This window comes from Mya arenaria, chromosome 8, assembly GCF_026914265.1.
Source record: "Mya arenaria isolate MELC-2E11 chromosome 8, ASM2691426v1".
NCBI classification, from domain to species: domain Eukaryota; kingdom Metazoa; phylum Mollusca; class Bivalvia; order Myida; family Myidae; genus Mya; species Mya arenaria.
The window spans coordinates 18,594,010-18,619,706 of NC_069129.1; the positions used below are offsets into that span (position 1 = coordinate 18,594,010).

A 25,697-nucleotide genomic window follows, 5' to 3' on the forward strand; every position below is an offset into this window, starting at 1 on the left:
TATTCAAGTTGCACATTGCGGGCATATCTCGCTAAATTGTGACATGACCTTTTTTACAGGTGCAGCAACCACAGCGTGTCTAAAGCACACGTGTATGCAGTTTGTGGGAAATCATTTGCTCTTCCATCGGACTTGAAAGGCCACGTAAGCGGCCAATTGAAACTGACCTGTGATGTTTGTGGATGAAAAATTTGATGACACGTCCAATTTCAGCGACCATATTTCTGCTAAAACACAGCGTGCAAGCTCAAATCTGATGTCTGCAGGCACGTTTCTGCGAATCCCACTTAATCAGGAAATAATTGTCGTATAAGGATATTCTATCTAGACCATTATTATAAGATTCGGTAGAATGAAGTGAATAAATAGTATTTAGATCAACCATGCACGTTTGACATGAAGCCAGGACCTTTCATAATACTTTGAGTTCTTACGTATAAGGTTTGCAACTACTATTCACAGTGTTATAATACTTCAATCTACTAGAGTTATTTGTTAATATATTTAGGTAAAAATGTATCGTGACCACCAGGCCTTTTTTCGTTTTAGTAATTTAAAGAAAACTCTTAAAGTTTTAAAACAATGCAATGTTCTAGTAAGAAATGTATTCCAGTATATTTGCCTAGATTAAATAATGTGATGACGAGTGTGTCATTTCATTAAGAGATTGATAAATAGCCAAACGTACGGTTATTAAAATTAACCTGTGTTAAACCACATAAATCAGAAATAAAGATTTATTCTACATTAATTGGCGAGGTAATATTTATACTTGAACGAAAGCGATGATTAGGGAGTACAGTTACAGTTTTCCTTATACACATGTATAATAAATTTTGCAAACTAAGATTTTTGATTTAAAACTTCCTTGAATTTGATAGCTATTTGTCATTAAAATGTATCCACGTTAGTCTAAATACATTCCTGTAGTACGTTTATATTACAAATTCCTCGTATAAATGCCTACAATGAAATATCATCAGTGTGGAACAGGATTGATATGCTTTAACTAATTCCTTTACATTCTTTCCTATTTATACCTCACCCACTGGTGAAGGTACATTTCTTCGCCCTTTTAGCTTCCTTTCTTTCTGAAAATACCCCACGGGTGATACGGTTGTCTTAGGTTTTAAATATTCTTTGAAACGGTTAAATCACCTCTACACGCTTAAGCCGATATATTCTTTTATACCGATTCTGCATGAATACATATTTACCATATTTATTGTGCTAAAGCTTGAATAACAAATACAATACAAAAAGGATAAATCAAACCAAAAACTGTTCAAAAGTCATATCTAAATGTTGTTTACAAATAACGTCAGGGTAACATCACAACATATTGAACAGGGAACATAAACCTCTCTTGTTCCTTCATATCAGTTAAGCTAAACGAAGATTAAACGCTTGAGTATGAGCGGCAAGTCCGACTATTTATAACATATTTATTCTTATGCAACCACTTTTACATAGTTTTTGTCCAGCTTTGCGTCAGAAGAGGGGCGGTTGACCATGTGATATAGTAGCAACTATCATGTTGTCTCATAACAAGAATATTTAAGAGATGATGAAATGCTTAGGTTATATTCCATCGTTAGAAGAAGTCTTGATCATATTCTGAAGGGATACGCCTCGAACATGCACAGCAATTCAAACTTTCCTCCGGTACATTGTGAAAAAATGCGTGCTTGTTGTGGAACAGTATTTAGCTGAAATTGAAAATACAAAGCAATCAACAAAACACAACAAGAAAAATTTGAACAGATTAAGTTATAAATTAATAGCCTAAAAATATATACTTTCGTTCGGTACATTGTAAAAAAGGCGTGCATGTTGTGGAACAGTTTGTGGCTTAAATTGAAAATACAAAACAAAAGAAAACAAAAAGCAACAACAAGATTTTGAACAGATTTAGATATGAAAAATCCTAACAATTAGTTTAAGTGCATAGCTATAATTCACTGTTTCACGTACAAAAACAAAATATACCGTACATTGACCAGTATATCTCATTGAATATTAGGGTTTTGTTTTATACAAGTCTCTGGAATATATATTATAATATAGAGAGACTGACCTGTTAATTGAAACGATATTAAAGATGGTACTGGAATATAAGAGAGAGCAGTTACCTCTGTGCCAAACTATATTTTAAAGTCAAAAGAAAAGAGGATGCCGCAATGAACCTTTCGACCGTACAATAATGGAAGGAATTGCGAGATTGATATCATTATAGGGATATGAACGAAGTTGGGTTGGTTTAAGTGCGTGGAGTCCGAGCTTTGTTGTGTGCCTCTATTCCAAACCATCTTACACATTAACAACACATTTAACAACGCTACTATCTGGATTAAGTGTGACTTTAATCTGCCAGATATCGATTGGTCAATATCTTCTTCCAATGGACATCAATATAGAAAGGCGATAAATGAACAATTTCGTCTTCTAGAACCTGAACTAAGCCTCACACCAATTGTTCACTTCCCAACTAGATGCGACATTATACTTGATATTTACCTCCACCCCAGAAATAAGCGACCTTTTGACATCAACATGTATGCCATACGTCTTAAACCGGCGAGGCCCTTTACATGTGGGGATTAAAAAAAGATACCTTACTAGAAAAAATCAACCACTCCTTAGACGTTAACTACATCCGATCTTTATTCAAGGACTGCTGCCAAATAGAGCATAACAGGTGATTTCCCACATCGCAAAAGCCCCCAAAATCAGCCATGAATTACCCGGAATATAGGGCGAAACACCAGACTAAAACGACGATGGTTCCGGCGTGATCAGAATGCTCATTCCCCATCTAACTGGTCCAAATATGAAAACATTAAAAGGAACTCCCAGTGCCAATGCAGGTCCGTCCACGATGCCCACATCAGACACGCCTCAGCCAGACAATCAGAATCCAAAAGTATTCTGGAACTGTATCAAATCTTAGAAAAAAGACAACATTGCTGTGTCGGATGGGTTGCTTTACTGCGATGGTAAACAACAAAAAGCTGAACTTATGAATGAATTGTTCACCTTTTTCTTCACCAAAAATACATGGTTCAACGTCCTTTTCTTCCACCAAAAAACAACAACCCGTAAATCAATATAAACCCTATACATGTCACAATTAAGGGCGGCGTTCAGTAGCTTCTGTCAAACCTCAGACTGTACAAGGCTCACGACCCGGACAAAATACTCATTTGACTTCTGAATTTTGCCTCAAAATAGTTGTATCAAGGCCTAGCAAAACTAGTCCTCTGGACCAAGATAAGATCCTACTATAACGTAAAACTGCACTTGTCTCACCTGTCTTTAGAAAGGGGAATCGTACCTCACCATCCAACTACATACCCATATATAATTCTCCTGCAAGGTGTTGGAACATATCATATTCAGTAACATCATGCCTCACCTTGACTCGCACGACATCGTCTCTGACTACCATGGGTTCATATATTGACTCCGTTCTGCTCGACTTCTCAAAATCATTCGATTAAGTTCCACATTCCCAGCTATTTTAGAAAATCGACCATAATGCAATAGGCGGCACAAACCCCCATGGAGTCAAGACTTTTCTTGTCGCGTACACAGCAGGTCATCCTTTACGGCTCCTTCTCAGCTACCTCACCTGCCACCCCTGGTGACCCTAAGGACAGTGTCCTTGGCCCTCTCCTCTTCCTGGCTTACAATGATCTACGCTCCAAAGTTTAATATACTGCTTGTCTTTTCACCGATGATTGCCTCCTGTACCGAATCATCCGTAGCACTGACAACTCACGCCAGCTTCAGTATGATCGTCTCCACTCCTTGTTAAATGATTGGCAGATGGCTTTCAATTCTTACAAATGTGAAGCCATCCACCTCTCCACCATACGATATAGCCCTCCAAGCGTCAATTCGTATCAGTTCAAGACGTACGTTCGACCTTCTGTTAAATACACCTCATATGTCTGGTGCCCTCACTCTAAGTTACACATCAGCCAACTTCAAATGGTCCAACAACACGCTGCAAGATTCGTGAAACATGATTACATCCGAACAAACAACGTCACAAACGCTTTACCCTCCAACACCGGCGTAACAACAAGATAACAACCATGATTTTTAAGAAAATTCACAACGTAATGGATATATCAGATCCTCCACTCATCAAAGCTAAGGCTACCACAATCAACGCAAAATCAACGCTTTAGACAAATGCGAGCCCGCACCTCCATCTTCAAAAATAGTTTCTTACCCGGAACTTACGTGCTATGAAAGAAGATGCTACAAGACGTTGTTAAGCAGACCAGCCTGGATGCTTTCCAACCAGCTCCGGCCAGCCAAAATATGATATTTTAGTTACTTAGAGATGTTTTATCCTTTTAAAGGAAATTGTAAATGGTTGAACTTATTTTTGAAACAGTCAGTCCTGTCTGCTGCGTATGTATAAGCGGTTTTTGCCAATGGCGAGTATACCCCTTGCGGAGTGATGCAATCATTTGAGATGATGATGATGATGATGATGATGTTTATCCTTCATGACCCCTTGGGCATTGTAACTATGCATGTCCCTCCGTTCATAGTTCCCAACGAACTGAACAATCTCAAAATTGGTCAAGGGCCATATCTAATAACCAATTCGATTTACCTTCCAGTGCATTATGTAACTGTATGTAGCTGTATTACTATTAGGTCAATCAAGTCGCTGTTAATTAATCAATATCGACCGCTTTCCTTTTGACTTTATCTCATATAACGTTTATTAAGTGACTTCACTTACAGGAAAATGTTAAAACAATAAGCTCTTCAGCTTATTTCATTTATTGATTTTCAAAACCTTTTGAAACTTTGTTTGAACTGTTGATATATCTATCGGTACAGGGGTTGAAATGTAAAGCAGTCGAAGTTCGAGGGGGTGGGGGCAAATTTTTCAAACATAAGTTTTGTCTGTGTGGATCTATTAACAGAAGCGTAGTCAGGTGGTTGTTTTATCGGTTTAATCTCTATATCCACTGCAAGACTAGTAAATAACTACTAGACTATGAAAGGTCCAGTACAGTATTACGCTGAACGTTTGAAATGCGATAATTCTGGGAAAAAATGCGTTTACTCGTCCCTAGTTGACAAATAGTTATAGAAAGTGTCTTTACTTGAACCAAATCCACTCAAGTTCTTTAAACAAGTACTGCGATTTTTTAACCCATTCAGAGGTAAGTTCAACAAGAGTTCTTCAAGTTCATGAAGAGTCATAACTAGCTCTAAGTTCGTAAACTTTCTTCGCAGGTTCGTTTTTCTATTGTCGTCTACTGTAGTTATTTACCTCGGTCATTGATGGGGTAATGTTCCCTATTAGCCCTTCTATTTTGATCCTTACTTCTTTCAAATAACGCGTGGAATAGGGATTGAGGGAAACTACAAAGCAGACAGTTAGTGAGGTAAAATCATTAAAGCAAATGCCATGTCCTGTATAACACATTATAGGTGGTTTTCCGCCTACTTCACTCTAATGAAAAACAGACGCTCTGGAAAACGGATTTTATATCATGCGTGTGGGCCATACTTACGAGTGATTTTCACGCGTAAACGAGTTATCCCAGATTGCTTACATATATGGTTTGCTAGCTGGTTTTCCATCTATTCCACTAGAGTGAGAACTAGACTCATACGTTAAACGCGTTTTCTTCCGTTTTTGTGCCGACTTCGCGATTGATTTAAATGAATACACCAGTTTTCCAAGAGTGATGACCTATATTCGGAATCAGGTTGGTACTACCCTACAGCACCTACAATTAGATGTTATTAGCCTACCTCATTCTAGTGAGTACCAGATTCAGCTGGAAAATACTGTTTCCCGACGTTTTCCTTAAATTTGGCTATTACTTTAAAAGTGATAACTACTTTTCAAAGAATAGTGACCTAAAGAAGAATATAGATTTGTTATCCTCTACCAAACTCATACAGATAAGCTTTCTGTCCTTAAGGGATTTTCACGAATTCTACAAAAGTATTAACGAGTTCTCCTGGAATGGTTGACCTATAGGGGCGAGTACCAGACTCAGCCGGGAAAAGGGATTTCTATCCTATATGGGCAAATTTCGCGAGTGCTAAAACGCGTGAACGAGCCTTTAAAGAGTGGCAACCTATAGTGACGAAAGGTGGGCGTGTCCTTCGCAACACCTTCTGGTCTGTACAACGCCTTCTTCACACTAGTGTGTACCAAACCCGACAGGAAAACGGGGTTTCTACCGTTTTGAGACTAACTTAAAAGCTTTCAACATGTTAAATAGTTTTCCAAGTGTGGTCATCTATATAGTGTAACTTTGTGGATTTATCATATACTTCATCTTCTGGATGGTGCCTCGCCTATCTAATACTAGCTGGTACAAGAACTGGCCAGAAAACGGGTTTCTGCCGATAAGTGGACAATTTGGCGTGTGCTGTATGAGAGGTAAGGAGGCAAATAGGCGTCCCAACTGCCGTTCAATGACAATGACAATCTGTGTCCGTTCTTAAAATAAATACTCCTCCAGCTGTCTGGCTTACTTTACGCACATATGAAAGCTGTACGTCTCAGCTTTAGCTTCGCTTATTTTTAAAGAGATTTCTAAAATTCCGATAAAGATTTTTATGGTCAGCTATTTAAGCAAAAAAATTTGATCGTGAACTTTTGTCAAATTTGTGTTTACACTTAAATACTATTGCTATGTAAACGCCCGACCGATCCATATAACACACTGAAAACATTCTATGATATCACTTAGATGATATTACAAAAAAATTTAGTATGTTTCAGGTTGAAGTTATCATATTTTTAAATGCATCCATTTCAGCTTTATAAAATACAACAATTTTTAATAATACAGCCACGTGAACGTCTGATACATCTTTATAACAAACTAGATAAGGACATTCTATTGCACACATTCGAACCTTTAAAGTACACGTTTTTCTTTTTATTCTACGTAAATCCTTTGGTTAGAAAAGGGAAACGGAAAAAATCAAATGTCCAAGACATAGGGTCGTGACCTTAGCAACGTTTAAGTTAACATACTAATGTAATGAAAAATAATATTAAAATGAGGAAATGGATGTATAAATAAGACTAAAACTATATTTATTTGCCTTAGTTTTATTACAAAAAAGAAAAAAAAAGAAACAATAAATAGTCAAGAAAGAAAGATGATAGATGCGATGCAGAAATCGAAAACAACATGTCTTTTCTATTGCAACAGTCCATTAAATAAACTTCGATGTCATGAAGGCTTCTTGAAATGAGGGTTAAAAACATGTTGAACATTGAAAGAAATCTACTTCACTGTAGCAAATAATTTTCTTGTAAACATGCATGGATTCATGTTTAAGTAAGGGGTATGTCTGTTGAATTGCCGCCTTATCCTATATGCATCGGGCATAAATAAGACGTCTTTGAAAGTGATTGTGGGGCTGTCCCAGAGCAATTTAACACTACAATGGTTCATTCTGGCGTGTTGATCAATACTACAGGTTTACCTGGAAAACAAAGCACTATCTCTATACCTTCCCGACAACAATCTAAATTGCATTTTTATTAGACTATCTGCGCATGCGCGCAGGTAGTCTTAAGACCACAAACTCCAAAGAACTACTTTTATTCATGTCGTTTTACCCCATTTTTTTGTCTCAATGCGCTCTATGTTTAGCAGAATGACGTCGAAACCATAAAAATAGATTGGTTGTGTTGCAGTCCGAGTATGAGATATTTGCTTGTTCGGCTATTTCCTCGCTGTAATTATGCATCCGGCGTTTAATTTTAGCAGAATATAACTATTTTTAGATCGTTATATTTATCAGATTAATGAGGGTCAAGATAATGGAGGCTCTAGTAGAAAGATAACATATTGATATTCACTCTTAGTTTAGCCCATGATGTTTTAGAAATGATTACCGGCCCGAAGTGTCACATCGCCTGCATGATTTGTTATTATAACTTGACCTAACCCTGAAGCACGCTTATTTGTAAAGGAGCTTTTTTATTTGACTTTTATGAGATAAGAAACAAAAATAATTGTCTTAGTTTAAAATAGTTGTATCTCAGGTTTCGCATTGCTAATGCTTCAAATACTATACATTGTAATTTACCTGCAACACAATAACAAGATACTATTCATTCTATGATTTTAGGCGTTTATATTTCTAATGAGATGTTTTCTTTGTTTGCATAAAAGCTTCGTTCCGGTGTATTCTTGGCATAGTATTAGACATTAGGCTTTCAATTTATATAAGCACACATGTATGCCCTGATACGACAGTGAGTCATGCATACGTTTGGTGAAGCAAAGTAGTTTGATTTAAACCTGTTTAACATAAAAAGAGTACGAAGCATTCATAACAGCACTTATACTATTTCTACACAGGTACCTACATAAAACATTAATAACATTAAATTTATCAATAAACTTTAAAAAGCACAATCATATTCTCATTCATAAAACAGAGAAGTTCCGATAATCTAAAAATAGATTCAACTACATTAACTGACCGGTATTCTAAACATAGTTTCTACATACATTAACTGACCACATTTTTGTCCTCACCGCGGGAAAACGACCATTTGATAAGTTCTGCATTTTAAAAGGTATTATATTGCTAAAGTTGCTCGTAAAAATAGAATTATTTTCCTTAAAGAATTAAAGGGTGTAAGTTCATAAAACTTGTCTAACGTAAGTATCTAATAAAACACCGAAAAACCTTTAGACGCGATTGAAAAGAGCATTTACTTAACTTCAAATATATGGGGATACGTCGACTGAAGTGATAAGCTGTGTATTTTGAATGGAATTGCTGAAGTTGTCGGAAAAAAAAAAACAATTTCCCTAAACAAAACGTGTATTTTAATAAAAGAAAATGATATATATATATATATATATATATATATATATATATATGATGTATTGTATTTTCCTATCGTATGGTATCTAATCAAAGCAACGAAAAACCTTAAGAAACGCTTGAAATGGGGCATGCATTGTACCACTAAATACATGGGGATAGGGGATTACGACGATTGAAGTGACATTTACAAAAACAAAATGACACAATACGCCATAAAGATATAGATATATGTTTGTTTCCTCGCCCAGTGTGGGCACAAGCGCTCTCGGCACATTTTTCACTTTTATTTACGTGCCCTTCACCCATTCCATTAGTTCATATACAATTTGCAACTCTCACATATTTGCCCGCAGATAGTCTTTCAGTGCCACGCGCTTTGATTACTATTAGAATACTTCAATACATTGAAGAATTGACAATGCTACAAGCTGTCAACAACATATTTTTCACGTCTTCATGCGTTTGTACTTTTACTTCGTTTTCAGTTACACCGAAAAAGAAGTATACGCTAACATCATTATCCATTTCCTTTTGATTTTTCGCTCGTTCCAATAGTATTTTTTTTTCTAGCAGCAAACAACTATAAATGATATAAAGATCCTTTTTTGATTTTGTATCCATTCTGACGTATTTTTGACCAGAAGCTTTAATAGACTAACCAATTAAATTAAAACTTCTTAATCAATTTCAGCAACCTTTCTGAAAACCTTTTTCCACACCATCCACAAGTGTCATTTTGTCAAGAGGATGCACATCTCTTCCAAATGGAGACCCAGATGTTTGTTTTACTACTCTAGAGGTTATCTGGATGGGCAGATGACCAAACCAGATACCGCTTTCAGAACCGCTAGTCCGCATTCGTCCGGACCTACGATGTTCTTGTATGTGTTCATGGCTTCGGAAACTTGTTTGCACTTACCATAACCACATACTTATATAAACGTTGCAAATGTTTTCATCCATGTTTCTGACTTACCAATGTCTGCGGAAATACTAAGTTTGCATCTTTAAGACTTAAATTTCCTTTTCAAACATTGTGTCTATAAAACATGGTAACATATTAATGCCTTAAGCAGCCTGTATATATTTTTCATATAACAGCCATATCTTTGTAAAATATAGGTATATTTATGTTAGTTAATAACTATCTATTTATGTTAGTTAATAACTATCTTTTGAGGTTCTTAACTTTTAATTTCTATAAATTGAACCCCTTAGGCTTAGTGATTTCCCTTTGATAACATTAATTCATGTCCACCATCATACATATTTCTTCAAAACAACGACACTTTCAGATCAAATAAATGAATTTCCTTATGCTAAGCCAGATTCAATTTTAGAATTTTTGTAGTGAAAATTTAATGATTAAATGATTCTTATCATGTTTAAAATCTGTATCGCATTGTTGAAAACATAGTATTTAAGATGAAGCTCAAGTCCAGAAAAGCATATACGTGTTTGCTTTCAAAATAAAAGGATTTAATTATTAAACAAGCTTCATTTCAATATCCAGGTATGCTGTCATTATTTATAAATATTTTGTTTTGTTTTATTCAATTTATTTTAGCGAAGCACTTCTGTATATTAGAGTTTTAGGATTTGTTGAATCAGTTGTTAAACTGTGTAATTACATTGAATAATTTATAGTCATATAATAAAAAAAATGAATTTTGTGTATATCATGTTCTTCAATTATTTGTCTTCAAATGTGAAGTGAAATGTACATATCTGAACTTTTCCCAAATGTTTCAAAGTGTTTATCAAGTTCAATATATTGATACAAAACTAACATATGTCAAATTGAAATAATTGTCGTCGACAAGTTTACCTTTCCAATGCATTTTGAAAAGCGAGTGGCAGGCATGCTTACTTCCCCAAATAGGTTTGTATGTGTTACAAAGGTATCCTTTAGGGAAAAACTTCTCAACGGCATGACAACTCCCGCAACCTCATATCGGCACTCTCGACAGCCGCACTGTTTCACTAAGGGCATAAAAATCGCATTGACATGGAAAAGATAGCCAACGCTGTCATCTCCTTTCCTTGAATAACAGTAGCAGACCGGCTTAATCCCTATCGCAAACAATAGTAGTAATGTTAAAGCAGTATGATTCTTGAACCTTTAAACATCATAAGAAAACCTTAGTTTGCGATTGATTAGTCAAGTTGAAAGGTTTCCTTGTAACTTCTAAATATTGTTCTCTTGATTTTAGAGCAGCCCGATCTCACAAGGCTTGCCAATAAACTGAAAATAATGTTTGGAAGGATGGTTCAAAGATGATATTCTAGGCAGATTAAATTAAAATCAAAATTAAGCAGCTTCTTGTTTAGAACTAGACAACCCAGAGCACATACATCGGTATATATTGTATTTTACGGTATGATACTGCCTATATTAAGCCTTTCTGGGAGTATATATCTTAACAAGCTATAAATCTGATGCATTTAGGTAAAGAGGATTGAAAGCAGATTGAAACAAGTGGTCATTGATCATGTTTTAAGAATGTTCTGCATTGTCAAACATATTGATATAAGCTCTTTTTCATATTGAACATTAGCTTATAAACTAAATTAGATCATATTACCTTTAAGTAGCATTTTGAATCTCCTGAAAAAGCATCCATTCTTTGCACTTGTTGTCCTCAGCTATGTTTGTATACTTGTTTCCTACATCCTAACCAAAAGCAGCAAATTCATTGTTTGGATTCGATAGAACCCATATCGGGGTCTTAGTGAAATGAGATTCTCTGTGCCAGTATTCCAACCTTTGTTTGTCTGTATTTTCAATTGATCGTTATTGAAGGAGAATGCATATCCGCTTAATGATGTGCCAAAGTCAAACACCGCTACTAGTAGATGGTTGCTTCCTGGGTTTGACGCCGCAATTGTCTGTCTCACTGAAGTAAAACAAGAGTAAATTCAGAATGGCATGTCAAAATTGCCATTGGTTGCTAGCACGGGTATAAATAACTAGAACATAAGCTGTTCACCAATGATCATACTGTCATAACACTCTGACAATTAATCTTGTCGGGCAGATTCAGTAAATATTTAGTGTTTCCTCGCCAAGGAATGGAGAGATGAACGAGTATGAAAGTTTGCCATTGGTTATGTCCCGTGCCCACTCTGTTCTATTGGAGGTAATTTTGCGGAGAAAGTGTCACGTGATTAAGTCGGCCAATTGACGAGAACCTTGTGAAATTAACATAATACTTATCGAGTTTGCCGTTAGATTCACTTTTGTTGTTGATTGGATACGTGCCAATAAAAGTATTGTTGTTACTAGAATTGTTCACTACTATGTGGATATGTAAAATGGGGCACTACTGACCGATTGGTATTTTTCACAAACGAAAGATTACACAAACTCAATAAAGTTCACGTGACTATTGGAATGTTTCAACCGTGATGAATATATTGTTTTTAGTAAGTGCAGTGTTTTAACATCCTATATTTAACTGTAGTAGATCACAGATTTTTTACTATTCTTCATTAAAACTATTAGTAATATAGTTCTGATCTTTAACAATATGTAAACTTTGAGGCTTTATATTTTTGACAAGGTTAGACATTATTTTTTATTTTTTTTAATATTTCTAGTAGAAAGCTTTATATCATTCATTCTATGAATCTGGGTAATCTGAACGGCATCTTTCGTGGTAATGTCAAATCCAAGCTCAGCTTTAAATGGATAATTCATAAACAACATAAAGTTTGAAACATAACATAACATAACATATTATTGTTTATTGTAATTTAAGGCCTCCAGCCAAGACTACATTTTACAAATCGTAAAATTGAGTACGTCAAATATGAACTATATTGAATATTTAAAAAATATGTTTTTATATTATCAAGCATATCAAAGTAATGGTCACACGCACACGCACATGCACGCATACACGCACGCACGCACGCATGCACGCACGCACGCACACACGCCCCCCCCCCCCCACACACCCACACACGCACACGCGCACACACACACACACAAGTTGTTCAATAAATCATTCGTGTATGATCAGTTTCTTTCTCGAATTGAATGCTTTACAAACGAATTTAGTTAAACCGTTCTATGTTATATCTTAATCAAACATCTATGTACGTTAAAATGTCCAGATAAATCAGTATTTATCAAATGACAATTGTCTGTGTCCGCAAACACAGTTTCAGTCTTAGTCACTACATACACAGGATGGTGACAACCAAGTTTGATTCTACTTCCCTTGATCAAGCGAAGGCCGTCCACATGTAGTTCTTGGTAACTTTTTACATCAGACAGATTTCCACATATATCCACTGTACAAATATAAAAAAGTACCAACCATTTTTAATTTGTCTACCCTGTCGCAAGGATAAACTGTTTACATATTTCTTCGAAGGCGCTCATCGTTTTTTTCAACTAATATTTTAAGACATCATTTATCTTCGAGTCTTAGTTGTTTTGCATAAAAAATGCCCGTGGGTCTGTAGTAATTGTTAAAAAAACGTGCATGTATTCTTACTAACAAATATACTTTCGTAAAACTGTTGTTTCATAGGTCCACGAAGTAGTGTGGGTAAAAAAATGATTACAAGTTATCAGAACTATTTTAACAGAATTATTAGCCGGAAGGCTATAAAACCATGTGGTCAATTATCATACGAAATGGCGACATAAACAAACACTCTTGTACACATATATAACAATCTGTTTCATAAATCGAAATTACTAATAAAGAGTACACTTTAAATAAATGCTTGTTGAAATAACAATATTTAAACCTGAACTTCCATTCCTTAAATGAACTGCCTTTCGGCAATTGCGTTTATCAATCGATTAACGCAACATCTTTGGATATATTCGGATCGCAATTCATCGCATAACAATATACATGAACATTTTTGATCTTGTTATTGTTTGTATTGTGTCAGCAGGTGCCGTAAAATTTAAATACACATTTTAGAAAGTGTTAAATTATGATATGTTTAATGCATCAGTGCCATCAGTGTTTCAATTTTACTTACGTTTAAAAGTGATTTCAAGTGGTTGATCCTTCCAGCGTTATTGTGACGTCATTTGATAAAATGTTTTCGGTTACAGTCGGGTCGTTCTATTTACATAATGGATAAGAAAGGACTACTGAAAGGTTTTCTGAAATGAAATTAAGTATTTTTTTCACAATTCTTGAATGAAATAATTCACTATTGGTGTAATTATAAGTAATGAATTGCGGGATTGAATTCATTATCGGGGATATGAACGTAATTTGGCTGGTCAAAGAACGCGTGGAGTCCTTCGGACTCCACACACTTTGACCACCCCAATTGCGTTCATACCCCGATAATGACAACAATCCCGCAATTCATTCCTTAAAACAGCAAAGTTTATAATATGTTGCATATAGGTAAATTACATTGATATATAACACACTTGACGGAAATTGTCAGATATATGATATATAAACACTTTGATTTGTTCCAAGTGTTATAAAGGTTTCTTTCATGCTTTACGATGAAATATGGGGTTTTAACAGTGAAATAACAACAGTGAAAATATCAATTTGATATTTTCACTGCAAAATAAGGCGTGAAAATATCAACTTTCAGAACTACTTTTAATTTCCTTTGTTGTTACATGTACTTGCCTTGATCAAAACAGAACACTGGACTTCAGTAAATTATGTCAAAACATGTTAAAAAAAATAAAGAAATATTTTATAAATTTAAATAAATATATACTGGAAATTAACAACTTACCGTTTATTACCGGTTATCCCGTTTATCAAACATTTTACTGATCTTTGAAGCTTAATGTTCGAACATTTGCTTTCATACCAAACAAATTACAGACAAAAACAACTTTTCGAACATAAATAAAATTTTATATCATCGTTCAAATGTATGTTGAACTGTTAACCGTTGTAGTACGTAAAATGAGCTTCCTGGAGAATTCACACAACAATTTACAGATAGATCCGATATTTTTTACCCCACCCACGCCTCAAAATGTGTCAACAAACTAGCGTGGCATTAACTCTTTATCTGGAAAACAAACATTTTAAAGCGAAACAGACTGGTCTCTGACAGTAAGATGATTGAATATTAACTTACTATAAAAACACGCGCACATGCAGTTTTAAACTAAGAAGAATGGTTAAAATCCAATGAGTATCCACATTTGTTTTGCTAACACATTTGACCTTCCAAATTTTCATTCTTTAAATAGCGGCGTAGTAATTTGGTTATGAATTCATGCCCATCTTAAAATAAAAAGTGTTTTCATTATTTTTTGGAACATATGTGCACTAATAATACTTCATTGTTTACTGTTCATAAAGCTTTGCAATAAAAAACGAGCGAATATTAAGCTATAAGAATGAACAGCAGAGAACTATTTCTCAGCAAACCGAAAGTAGAAAAGTTGACAGCTATAATAATGCATGAGGGATGCGCCACGGGTAGCGGCGTAAAGCCCACCCTTTTCAAAAAAGGGGGTAATTCAGAAATAAATTTAAAAAAATAAAACTCCGAAAATAAGCATAAAAGAAACAGAAAATTTGTTTATTTCAGTGTAAGATCGTATTTTATTTCACTCGTGATCATAAAACAACTACATTTTCACTCGTGGCTTGGCCACTCGTGAAAATATGTTTTTCTATGACACTCGTGAAATAAAATACGATCTTACACTGAAATAAACAAATATCCTCTATATATTCCTGTTAAAAGTAAAAAAAATAAAACATATCAAAACTGGTATGTTTGGATAAAAAAAACTAACATTTGAAATATGTAATTGTGACAACTACCTTTCTACCAAATCCATATATAAGAAGAATAAAAATGAATGAGTAATGTACTAAAAAGCAATTAAAGGAGTATAATTCAAAACATGTAAATATAATAATCAACAGCCGTTCTAATCAGTAATCAATCTATCATTTTGTGAATTATTCACCAAATAAAGTCGTTGTAGTGTTCTTAATCAGATTTTGTATCAGACACATATAAGTTATGTTTTAAAACGATACAAATGGAATTATCTGACATATATTGTTTAGTGTGTAGGTTCAAAGGTTCGATAGTTTTCAAGTGATTCAATGCCAATATCTGTTCAGCCAGTTTCATATTTTTTTTGAAATCCCTTGGTACGGAACAAATGTTCATTTTTATAAGAAAATACAATACATCAATTTCGTATTTCCACTTAAATATTTTTGCCATGTTTGCACATCTCTATTACAGACAAGTACTGGACATTCAATGCATTAACATATTAATGTTGTTGGTTTTTTTTGTTCTAGTTAAACACTCCAGTGAATTTATGGAGGCTAGTAAACATGACTTTATTTTCATAACTCTGACGCACATTATTTTAACTTGATTGTATCAAACGGCTTGGTTCAAAAAGTAATATATTCCTCTTGTAAGGGGTATAACGTTTGTCATTGCCGCCTCAAGCTGGCTGTATTGTGCATAAAACGGCGTTTTATATCGTGATGTAGCGGTCTCCGACACCAATTGTACTCTAAACGGAACATTCTTGTGTAGTGTTTATTAAAAGAACAGGTCAACTTAATAAACAAGGTACAGCCTATAAACCTTGCAGATAAGCATGCATATCGTAGAGTGTAGCTGTATTTTACAATTGACAACGTTACAAGCAGTCAACAACACATTTCTTTTCACAACCGTCAAATTTCGTTCTTACTCTCACTTCTAATTCAGTTTCACCAAACAAAAAATCTACGATAACTGCATTATCTTCTGCACGTTCACTTTTCGCTTGTCCCAGATCTAGTCCTCCTAACCGCATACAACTTTTATCCGTCACCAAGGCAGGGTTTCGATCGGAAGATATAAAGATGTTTAATGTTGAATTTCCAACCATTCTTAGAAATTGTCGACCAGGTGCGGTAATAGGCTTACCAATTAAAATTTCTTTGTCAATTTCAACAACCTTTCTAAAAACGTTTTCTATTTTTTCCTTGCCATCAGCAAAAACCATTTTTTCAAGGGGATGCACATCTTTTTCAAACACTGTTCTTACTTGGAACCCATATGTGTGTTTTACAACTCTAGATGTTATCAGGTTGGGAAGATGACCAAACCGTACGGCCCCTTTCAAAACTGCCAGTCCGCATTCGTCTGGAACTATGACTTTCTTACTAGCAATCGCATTTTAAACGGCTTTGTGAACCATTTGGCACTCACCATAACCACCGACTAATATAACCGTTGTCAGTTTTTCCATTCTTGTTTCTTTCAAAAGGTTTATAATATGTTGCACTGTTTGTCCAATGGATTCGGAAAACCACGATCTGACGATGTCTGCGGAAACACGAAGTTTGTCTCGCTGAAAAGACATGTCATCTTCTAGTTTCATTGCTGCAAGCATGTCGTTAATTTTCATCCCACTAACTTTGTCATGAATTTCTTTTAAAGCCACGGAAACACGAAAAGTAACGAGACCTTCCGTGTCTGGTGTAATGGTACGTTTCTTCAATTCAAACTCGCGAAGAATATCGAAGTAATCAGCCGTTTCTTCGTTCTGAAACCTCGACATTGCTTCTTCTCCGAAAAGTTTAGTTAGCCATTTGATGAAGTTGTGGTCTACAGATGTTCCTCCCCAAGGTCCACCGCTTGCTCGATGTATTTCTTTAAGAGTACCATCAATATTCTTCTCATGAACAGAAATGTCTGCTGTCCCACCTGGACAAAAAAGCATACAGATGATATCTAGTTATCAGAACACGTCTTGATGAATATATTAATATTCAAAAGGACAAACGACGCCACAAACTAGTCGTAACAAATCATATATGAAAATACGACATCAACAAAGTCATAAGCATTATAAAATGCGATTAAACTTGCGAAATCGTGAAAAAATAAAATTGAAACCGATAAACTTGCCTCCAAGGTCTACCACCATATACTGACTGCCAGTCTTGCCAAGGTCAGACTTGATACTCGTGTTAATCACTTGACACCAGATTGACGCCGCCTCAGGTTCAAGGGCAAGCTTGATCCGATCTGTTTCAAACCCTGCCTGTGACACAAACTATTCTGTATAATCAATCAATTCTAATGCTGTCTTTGTTAAGTGATACAATTTGTATGTATTGTGTAACATGACTTAAATAAGGCATGTCAGTTAAAGTGGCACTATTATTCAAAATCTATACATACACATGTATAACAAACATCAATTTTGACTGATAAACCTTTAACTACTTAAAAAATAATGTATTTATCGAACATATTAATTACTGATTGTAACCATGTATTTAATAGCAGAAAGCGGAAAAGAGTTAAATAATTGGTGAATGCTAAAAGATTTATTGTGGTCTACTATAGTCTCATAAGGTAGAAATACTTTGTTTTATGTTCATTTTTTTTTTAAATTAAACTCGGTTTCTTTTATAAGAACCATTGTTTCGGACATTTATTCATCCTTTTTGGAATATTAAAACAATATTATTTATTGTGGAAAATCTTTTGTGAGAAAGAGTGCATCTTTAAAGTTTAAAATGTCTTTGAAAAAAATGTTTTTAAATATTCAAACTTATTTTATTTTGTAATCTTATGTTTAATTATAAATGTAAAAAGTGTGGGATACTTTAATAAACTGTAAAACTGTTACTGCTCCAAACCTATATGTAAACTAACAAATTTGTTACGCATACTTGAATAGCGGCTTCGCGCATGAACTGTTTAGCAGCATCGCTCCAGATAGCTGGAACGGTTATCACGTACACAATATCCCTTTCCTGTATATCATCAATTTGTTTTATTAGAGCTTCAACAAGGTGCTCTCTTAGATAACGCAATGACATGGAGAAAATAGTCATCGCTGGCATCTTCTTTCCTTGAATATCCTCGACAGTAGCAGATCGGTTTAATCCCTAAAGAAAGGTTTCTTTTTAAAATCAAAACCAAGAACATATAAATCCTACATATATTGTGTTTTATATTGTTGTTCTGCCTAGATAAAGCCTTTCTGGTAGTATATATTTGATATATTTAGCTTTGAATCTGATGCATTTTGATAGAGAGGCTTAAACATCAGATTGTTCCTCGATTATTTTTTTAGAATGTTCTGCATTTTCAAACAAAAAAAAGTAAGCTATTTGTATTTTATAAAAAAGATGATTGCAATACCATGTTGTTGTGAAGAAGCATTTTGAATCTCCTGAAAAGCATCCATTCTTTGTGCTTGTTGTCTACAGCTAGGTCTGCATACTTGTTCTCTGCTTCATAACCAAAGGCAGCAAATTCCTTTTGTGGATTCAAAAGAACGCATGTCGGGGTTTTTCAGTGAAATGAGCTTCTCCGTGCCGGCATTCCAACCATGGTTTGTCTGTATTTTCATCGGATCGTTCTTGAAGGAGAAAGCATAGCCGCTATATGTTGTGCCAAAGTCAAAAGCTGCTACTAGCAGATGGTTGCTTCCGGGGTTTGACTCCGCCATTATCTGTCTAACTGAAGTTAAACAAAAATAAATTTCAGAATGGCATGTCAGAATTGCCATTAGTCGGCAGCGCAGGTTTTAATAACTATCATCATTGCAACCCTGATTGGACGCGGCAATTGTCTGTCTCGCTGAAATAAAACAAGATTAATTGTCAGAATGACATGTCAGAATTGTCATTGGTCGGCAGCGAAGGTATAAATAACAAGGCATATTGCAAACGAGGTTGAACGCAGCCATTGACTGTCTCGCAATGATTAGAGCCTAAATGTCAGAATGGCACGTCAGAATTGCTTTTGGTTGGCAGCAAGGGTATCCATTTTTACGCACATTGCAAATTGGGATGGACGCCACCTAATCTCACTCGAATTGTCAGAGTATTATAGTATATGTTGAACTTGAAAATCAATATGTTTTACGACTACTGATAAGATATAATTTGTGTTAACCAGAGCTTAAATGTGTAAAAGAAGTAAAAAATCCGCGTCCGTTTGTTACAAACACCCCAGTACATTTGTTTTCGCCGTAAAAAGATTTTGAATTATTCTATAAAAAAATGAACATCCTTAATTATAAAAATGAAAATATGGACGACACAACTTCAAAGAATTTTATCAGAATAAAAAACAATTTCATTTCAAGCTCGTCACAATATGCGTCTTTTAAAATCCTTGACGCAAAATAAATTAAATTACAGATTTAGATAGTTTAACGTTCAATCCAGAATTCCGGAATAGACTGGTATATGTATTTTCCCAATGGCATTTACATTACTTAATAGCCGAAATAATATCAAATAAAGTAGTGAGACCATGACAAGTCAACAGGTAAACGCACATCGTGTTGCAGCATTAAAAAATAAATGTGAATATGTATTCATTGGGGCCGACTTTCATTTAAGTTTTGTCATCGAATTTTATTTATATTGGGATCACACGTGTTTTAACAAATTTACTTACATGCACCACGTGCAAGTTTTGGAAAGTAACACGATAAATGTGTCGTCCATGCTTTGAATTCATCAAAGGTATACCGAATACAAGGTCAGATTACCGTTTGTTTCAGCGAGTACTTAGACATCCGAAGTCAGCGAGTACTTAGACATCCGAAGTTTGAAATTGTGTTCAGTGTAAAAAACAGTTTACAAAAGTACATTTAAACTCATATTTATATTTATATCAGGACTGTTTAAAATGGTTATAAATTTAAAGAGAGTGGTGTCATAGTAAGTGACCAATGCTTCCGAATTTTTATCAGATTTAATAGATTTTGCCAGTTCTAAAATGCCTACATTGAGAAAGATATATCATGAACTATAAACATGTGCCGGCACCCATGATGGCTGTCGACAAATTTGGAGGAGTGATGCAGTAAACGAAAGCGGCGTTGCTCTAGCCATTTTATATATTCTGAATACCTGTGCTATGTAATTTAAAAATAGCTCCGTGCATGATAAAGTTACCGCCCGACACGATCAATTATACTCTATATATGTGCATATATACAGCATTCAAATCGAGGAGTGACCATGAAGTTTTAGGAAGGGTTGTTTATCTTGCGCACGGCACGGCATATCGCCTTTATGTACAGAACACATATGTCGCGTAATTTTAAAACCTCATCCTGCATGACAAAGTAAAAACCTGGACACGTATACTCTATCTTTGTGCATATATGTAGCATTAAATCATGATTTAACTTTGTGATCTTGAATTTTGAGGTAGGTACAAGGGTCTTGCATGCGACACGTCTTCTTTATGTTCCGAACACATACGCCAAGTAACATTAAAAACTTCCTCGTGCATAATAAAATAACACCCAAGACACGTTCTAAAATGCTCTATGTGAATATATGAATAATTCCATAATGATTAAACTCAAATTGTGGCCTTGAACTTTAAGATAGGGTCAAATGTCGTGAACGAATCACATCGTTCTTTTGTACCAAACCCATGCAGCATTTTTTGTTTTAAATCTCTTCCTGCATGACAAAGTTACAGATTGGTCACGACTTACTATACTGTATAAGCATATAAGCAGCATTACATAAGGAAAACATGTAAAAGTGACCTTGACTTTGAGGTATGGACGTGTCTCTTGCAGATGACAGGTCGTCTCAATGTACTGAACACATGTGCCAAGTAATTTTAAAATCGCTCCTTGCATTACAAAGTTACAGCCTTGACAAGGACAGCCGTCCGGGTCAACCTAGGGATGTTAAGAGGGTGTTTCTTTTAGAAAGTTTTTTTGGTTATGATTTTTAACCGGGCTCATCGAAATCACTTCTATATATTCGTAGAGACGAACGGACGGTGTTATTTTAATATGCCATCTAAGGACATCCAACGGGTATTAAGGTGTGCTTTGACTAATATATAGCGTAATACATAAAAGCACACTCGAATTGACCAACTTTGTATATTCAGTTGTAAGCCATTATTCAATAGCTGCATTATCAAAATAGCTTCGGGATTATGCATGCATGGGTGAATGATAGAAATCAATCGAACAATCTTACCATTTTAAAGAGCTATTGAATCTGTGTGTAGCTAGTTCCATAAACTAAGTTTAAAACAGATGTCTAATTAACGTATCTATGTTGTTGTTTATTTATTAAATAGTTCTGTTGAGCAGGAACATGAGTATGTTCTAATGTCACCCTTCAATGCCTTTTATACTCTATATACCCTTACTATCTACGCAATCTGGTCGACAGCGCAGGTATAAACAATTAGGCACACTACCAAATACGTTTCGTTAACAGTGCTTAAATCTCATATGTATTCATTCAAGTTACAAAAGTTACATTCAGTAGATATATTTTACGCACATCACAAAACTGAAGTGAGATGCAAAAAAACAACACAGTGTTTTATTTTTATAAAGAACACCTTATTAAAAGAAACTGTTTGATCTATTTCGCACGGATAAACAAAAGTCTGTTTCGTGGGTTATTTTTGTGATGTACAAAAATATGGAAACAATCATGTTGATATATTGTACTGAAAATACTGAAAACCGGGCTCATCGAAATCACTTCTATATTTTAGCTAAAATGGTGATTGCTTTAAAACATGCATTTTATTCGTAGAAAATTTTTCATGGGCAATACAAGGTCAGACGCACTAAAGGTCTTAGTTGTGAAAGAATTTATACTCGCAACAAAAGGTCGCACTGATGAAATACAACATGTATGATCCATCAATTATTTGATTGTAGGTCTACAATTTGTGCTCTGTCAGTGAAATAAAACTATGCTTTAAAGTGACGCTCTTATTCAAAATCAATACATTAACAGTTATAACAAACAAGAATTTTGAGTGATTAACCTTTAACTACTTATTAAATAATGGATTTATGGAAAATATTATTTACTGATAACAAGATTGTAACACTGACCTTTAATATCTGAAAACGCAAAAATATTAGATGATTGGTGAATGCTAAAATATTAACCGTGATCTTCTATCGTGTCATAAGGTAGAAAAACCATGTTTTCTGCACCTTTCTTTCAAATTAAACTCGGGATGTATCATAAAAACCAGTGTTTTCGACATTTATTCATCCTTTGCGGTAAATTAAAACAATAATTTTAATTGTGGTAAATCTGATTTGGGAGTAAGAGTGCATCTTTAATATTTGACTTGTAAGAAATACCTTGGCCATATGACTTTAACATGAGACCGAAACAAGGTCATAGGATAGCGAACATTTAAGGATCAATGCAATGAGTCGGTCTTATACTTACTGGACTGACAGCTGTGCACAGCTGTTCGGAAATGGCAGTCGGTTTAAAGTGAAACATAACAAAAAATCTTAATCGCTGCACGTTTTGAGTGTTACGGCAATCGATATATAATACCTATATGTCAACATTATGTCAACATCGACGTAGATAAGCATGTTTTAAACCATTTTATTGAGCTGTTACATGTAATGGATGCCACGGTAACTGCAACCGTACTTAAGAAGTGAAATAGATGTGGTTCGGTAGAAAAGAACAAAGTGTGAGGAAGTAGAACGGCCGCCGTGGTTTCGGTACAAAGAGAAAACGGACTACGAACCAGAAAATTAAACACAGTCAGGTATGAGGGTGGATGATTATTCATATGAAAATTAACGAACGTAAAGTTGTCAAAAGTTTAAATGTTTGCAGTTCCACAATTATATTTTTGGTTTTGTGGAAGATCGAGTCATGCTATTCATTATTTTAAACTATTTTTGATTTCACGAAAAGAATAACTGTCATATGAATCATTCATTTATTCTGTATAAACAACTTTCTATCTATATATTGATACATAGTTCAAATAAGATAAACAAGCCATGTAGTTGTGTTACTGTTAACTAACTATGTACATACGCTTTTACCAATAATATACATAATACTAAAAATATTTACAAGTGTTAAAGTTTTGAATTCATTTAATTTCCATAACATTGAAATCACATACACATAACATATTTGGAACTTTAACTTATTATGACAGATTTTTATTAAAATTTAATTATGCAAAACATAAACATATTTTTTTCTTCCTTTGAATCACAATTAGCTTTTAGAAATAAGCACCTTGCTTACCTTTTAAATGAAAAAAAAACACATCCAACCAAGCATTAAAATATCGCCTCTCTGCGTAGACAAGGAAGTTATTCAATCTCGATGTTCAAATGACAAATTAAATCATGCTTTTGATTGAACATTTGAATGTCAAGTTCGATGAAAAATAATACAGACGGTTTAAATCAATCAAACAAATACACTAAAATAAATTGATAATTAATTCATTACCTCTCAGAGGACCGCAACCTGCACTAACAATGAAGATTGATCCGCAAGCCACAATCTCGTGATTTTTAAGTAACTTGTCTTATTTAGACAATGGTAAAGCTATTATTAAATTCCGGACCGTATATTCTATCATATGCATTGTTCATCTGAATGTTTGATTATTGATTGAGATATCAGTTTCAAATTTTAAACGTATTAGGACATGAAGTTATTTGTTTAATAAAACATATCAAGAAGTCGATAGAATGTCTTCCGTACATCTGCCGTACAAGAATTTCGTGAAATAAACTTACTACTATTTGCAAATAAACTTTCAATGTTTTGAAGCATTGAATGATCGTGACTTTTGCTCCTCCAAACACTATCAAGTGAATTTCGAATCAAGTGCAACAAAGCTGCCAATCGAGTTAACACATCAAAGAAGCACCGACTGTCACAGTCAGCAATTTGGCCTATTCTTTAAGGTATGACGTTTTCTCGTTAAGTATCCATACAGTTAACTTTGATTTCACTTTAACCGGCCAATCAAATAGTAGTTTTTAACTGCGCCCGCAAGAATCGCGCGGTTACAAACTAACTCTTTAGACTGTCTCTTCGGTGCAGAATGGCAATGCTGTGGTGGTTTGTTTAACTTATTGACGTTTTGCAAAGTTCTTTTGCAAACACTAGTTTTTCTTATGATGTTTCTTACTTACTGAATGAGTTTAATGGATTTATTGTACTTGTAGCTCACATGTTTTGGCCAGAGCGCAGGAGCACTATCTCATTATCCACACGATGCCAACGCCCTTGGAAATCTTCTTCAACGCCGCCATTACGTAGAGCGTTCCGTTTGCCGTCCCCTACCGCATAAAGGACGAGGCCCGCCTCCTTACCACCTAGTCCGCGAAGTGTCTAGTGGGAGACTTTCAGTGTCTTATCAACAGTATAGGTGGGAGATAAGATGAATATTTCGAACCGATTTGTCCGGACGGAGTTACTGTTCCACTGCAGCCGTGTGCGGCGGCACGACACGGTTAATTACATCAATTGCATTTATGCTCAGAACCGTTACAATAATAAAGGCTTTTCATGTAAGGAGCATGGAAACAAAAACTGGCAAAACGGATTACGAGACAGCATTGACTGCAACACATACGGGACACTATGAGGAAGTAGAGGTCAAGTATCCTCAATTGGATGTGCCAGATTTTAGAAATGAGTTTGGTCAAATCGTCACCTACAATTTGGTGACATGTGCCTCAACGTTTCGCAGAAGGGAGGAAACAACATAAGTTTTATGTACGTGCTTTATCACGTTTCTAACGGAACAGATGCTTGTGGCAAAGACACGTTCTCGAAGGTCACGTGTACCATGCGGAGGAATTGGCATAGATGTCTATATGTTTCCACATATACGACTCCTAAATTAAACACTTCCCTCGTGATTCTGTAGACAAATTGTTACTTGTCAAATGGGTTTAACCTATAAATGACATAAGCTCAACAACCCCTTTAATAGATATCATTATCTTTCATCATGTACGAGCCCTTGGGTCCATACTCGTATTTTATATCGTGCAGCTATAATGCAGCTGGGAGGCTTATCGGAAT

General features: G+C 35.0%; 1 pseudogene; it reads right to left on the reverse strand.

Annotated features, from left to right (window-relative positions):
• Positions 1-15,889: 15,889 nt before the first annotated feature.
• LOC128244032 (heat shock 70 kDa protein 12B-like) lies at positions 15,890-23,929 on the reverse strand (annotated as a pseudogene).
• Positions 23,930-25,697: the final 1,768 nt, after the last annotated feature.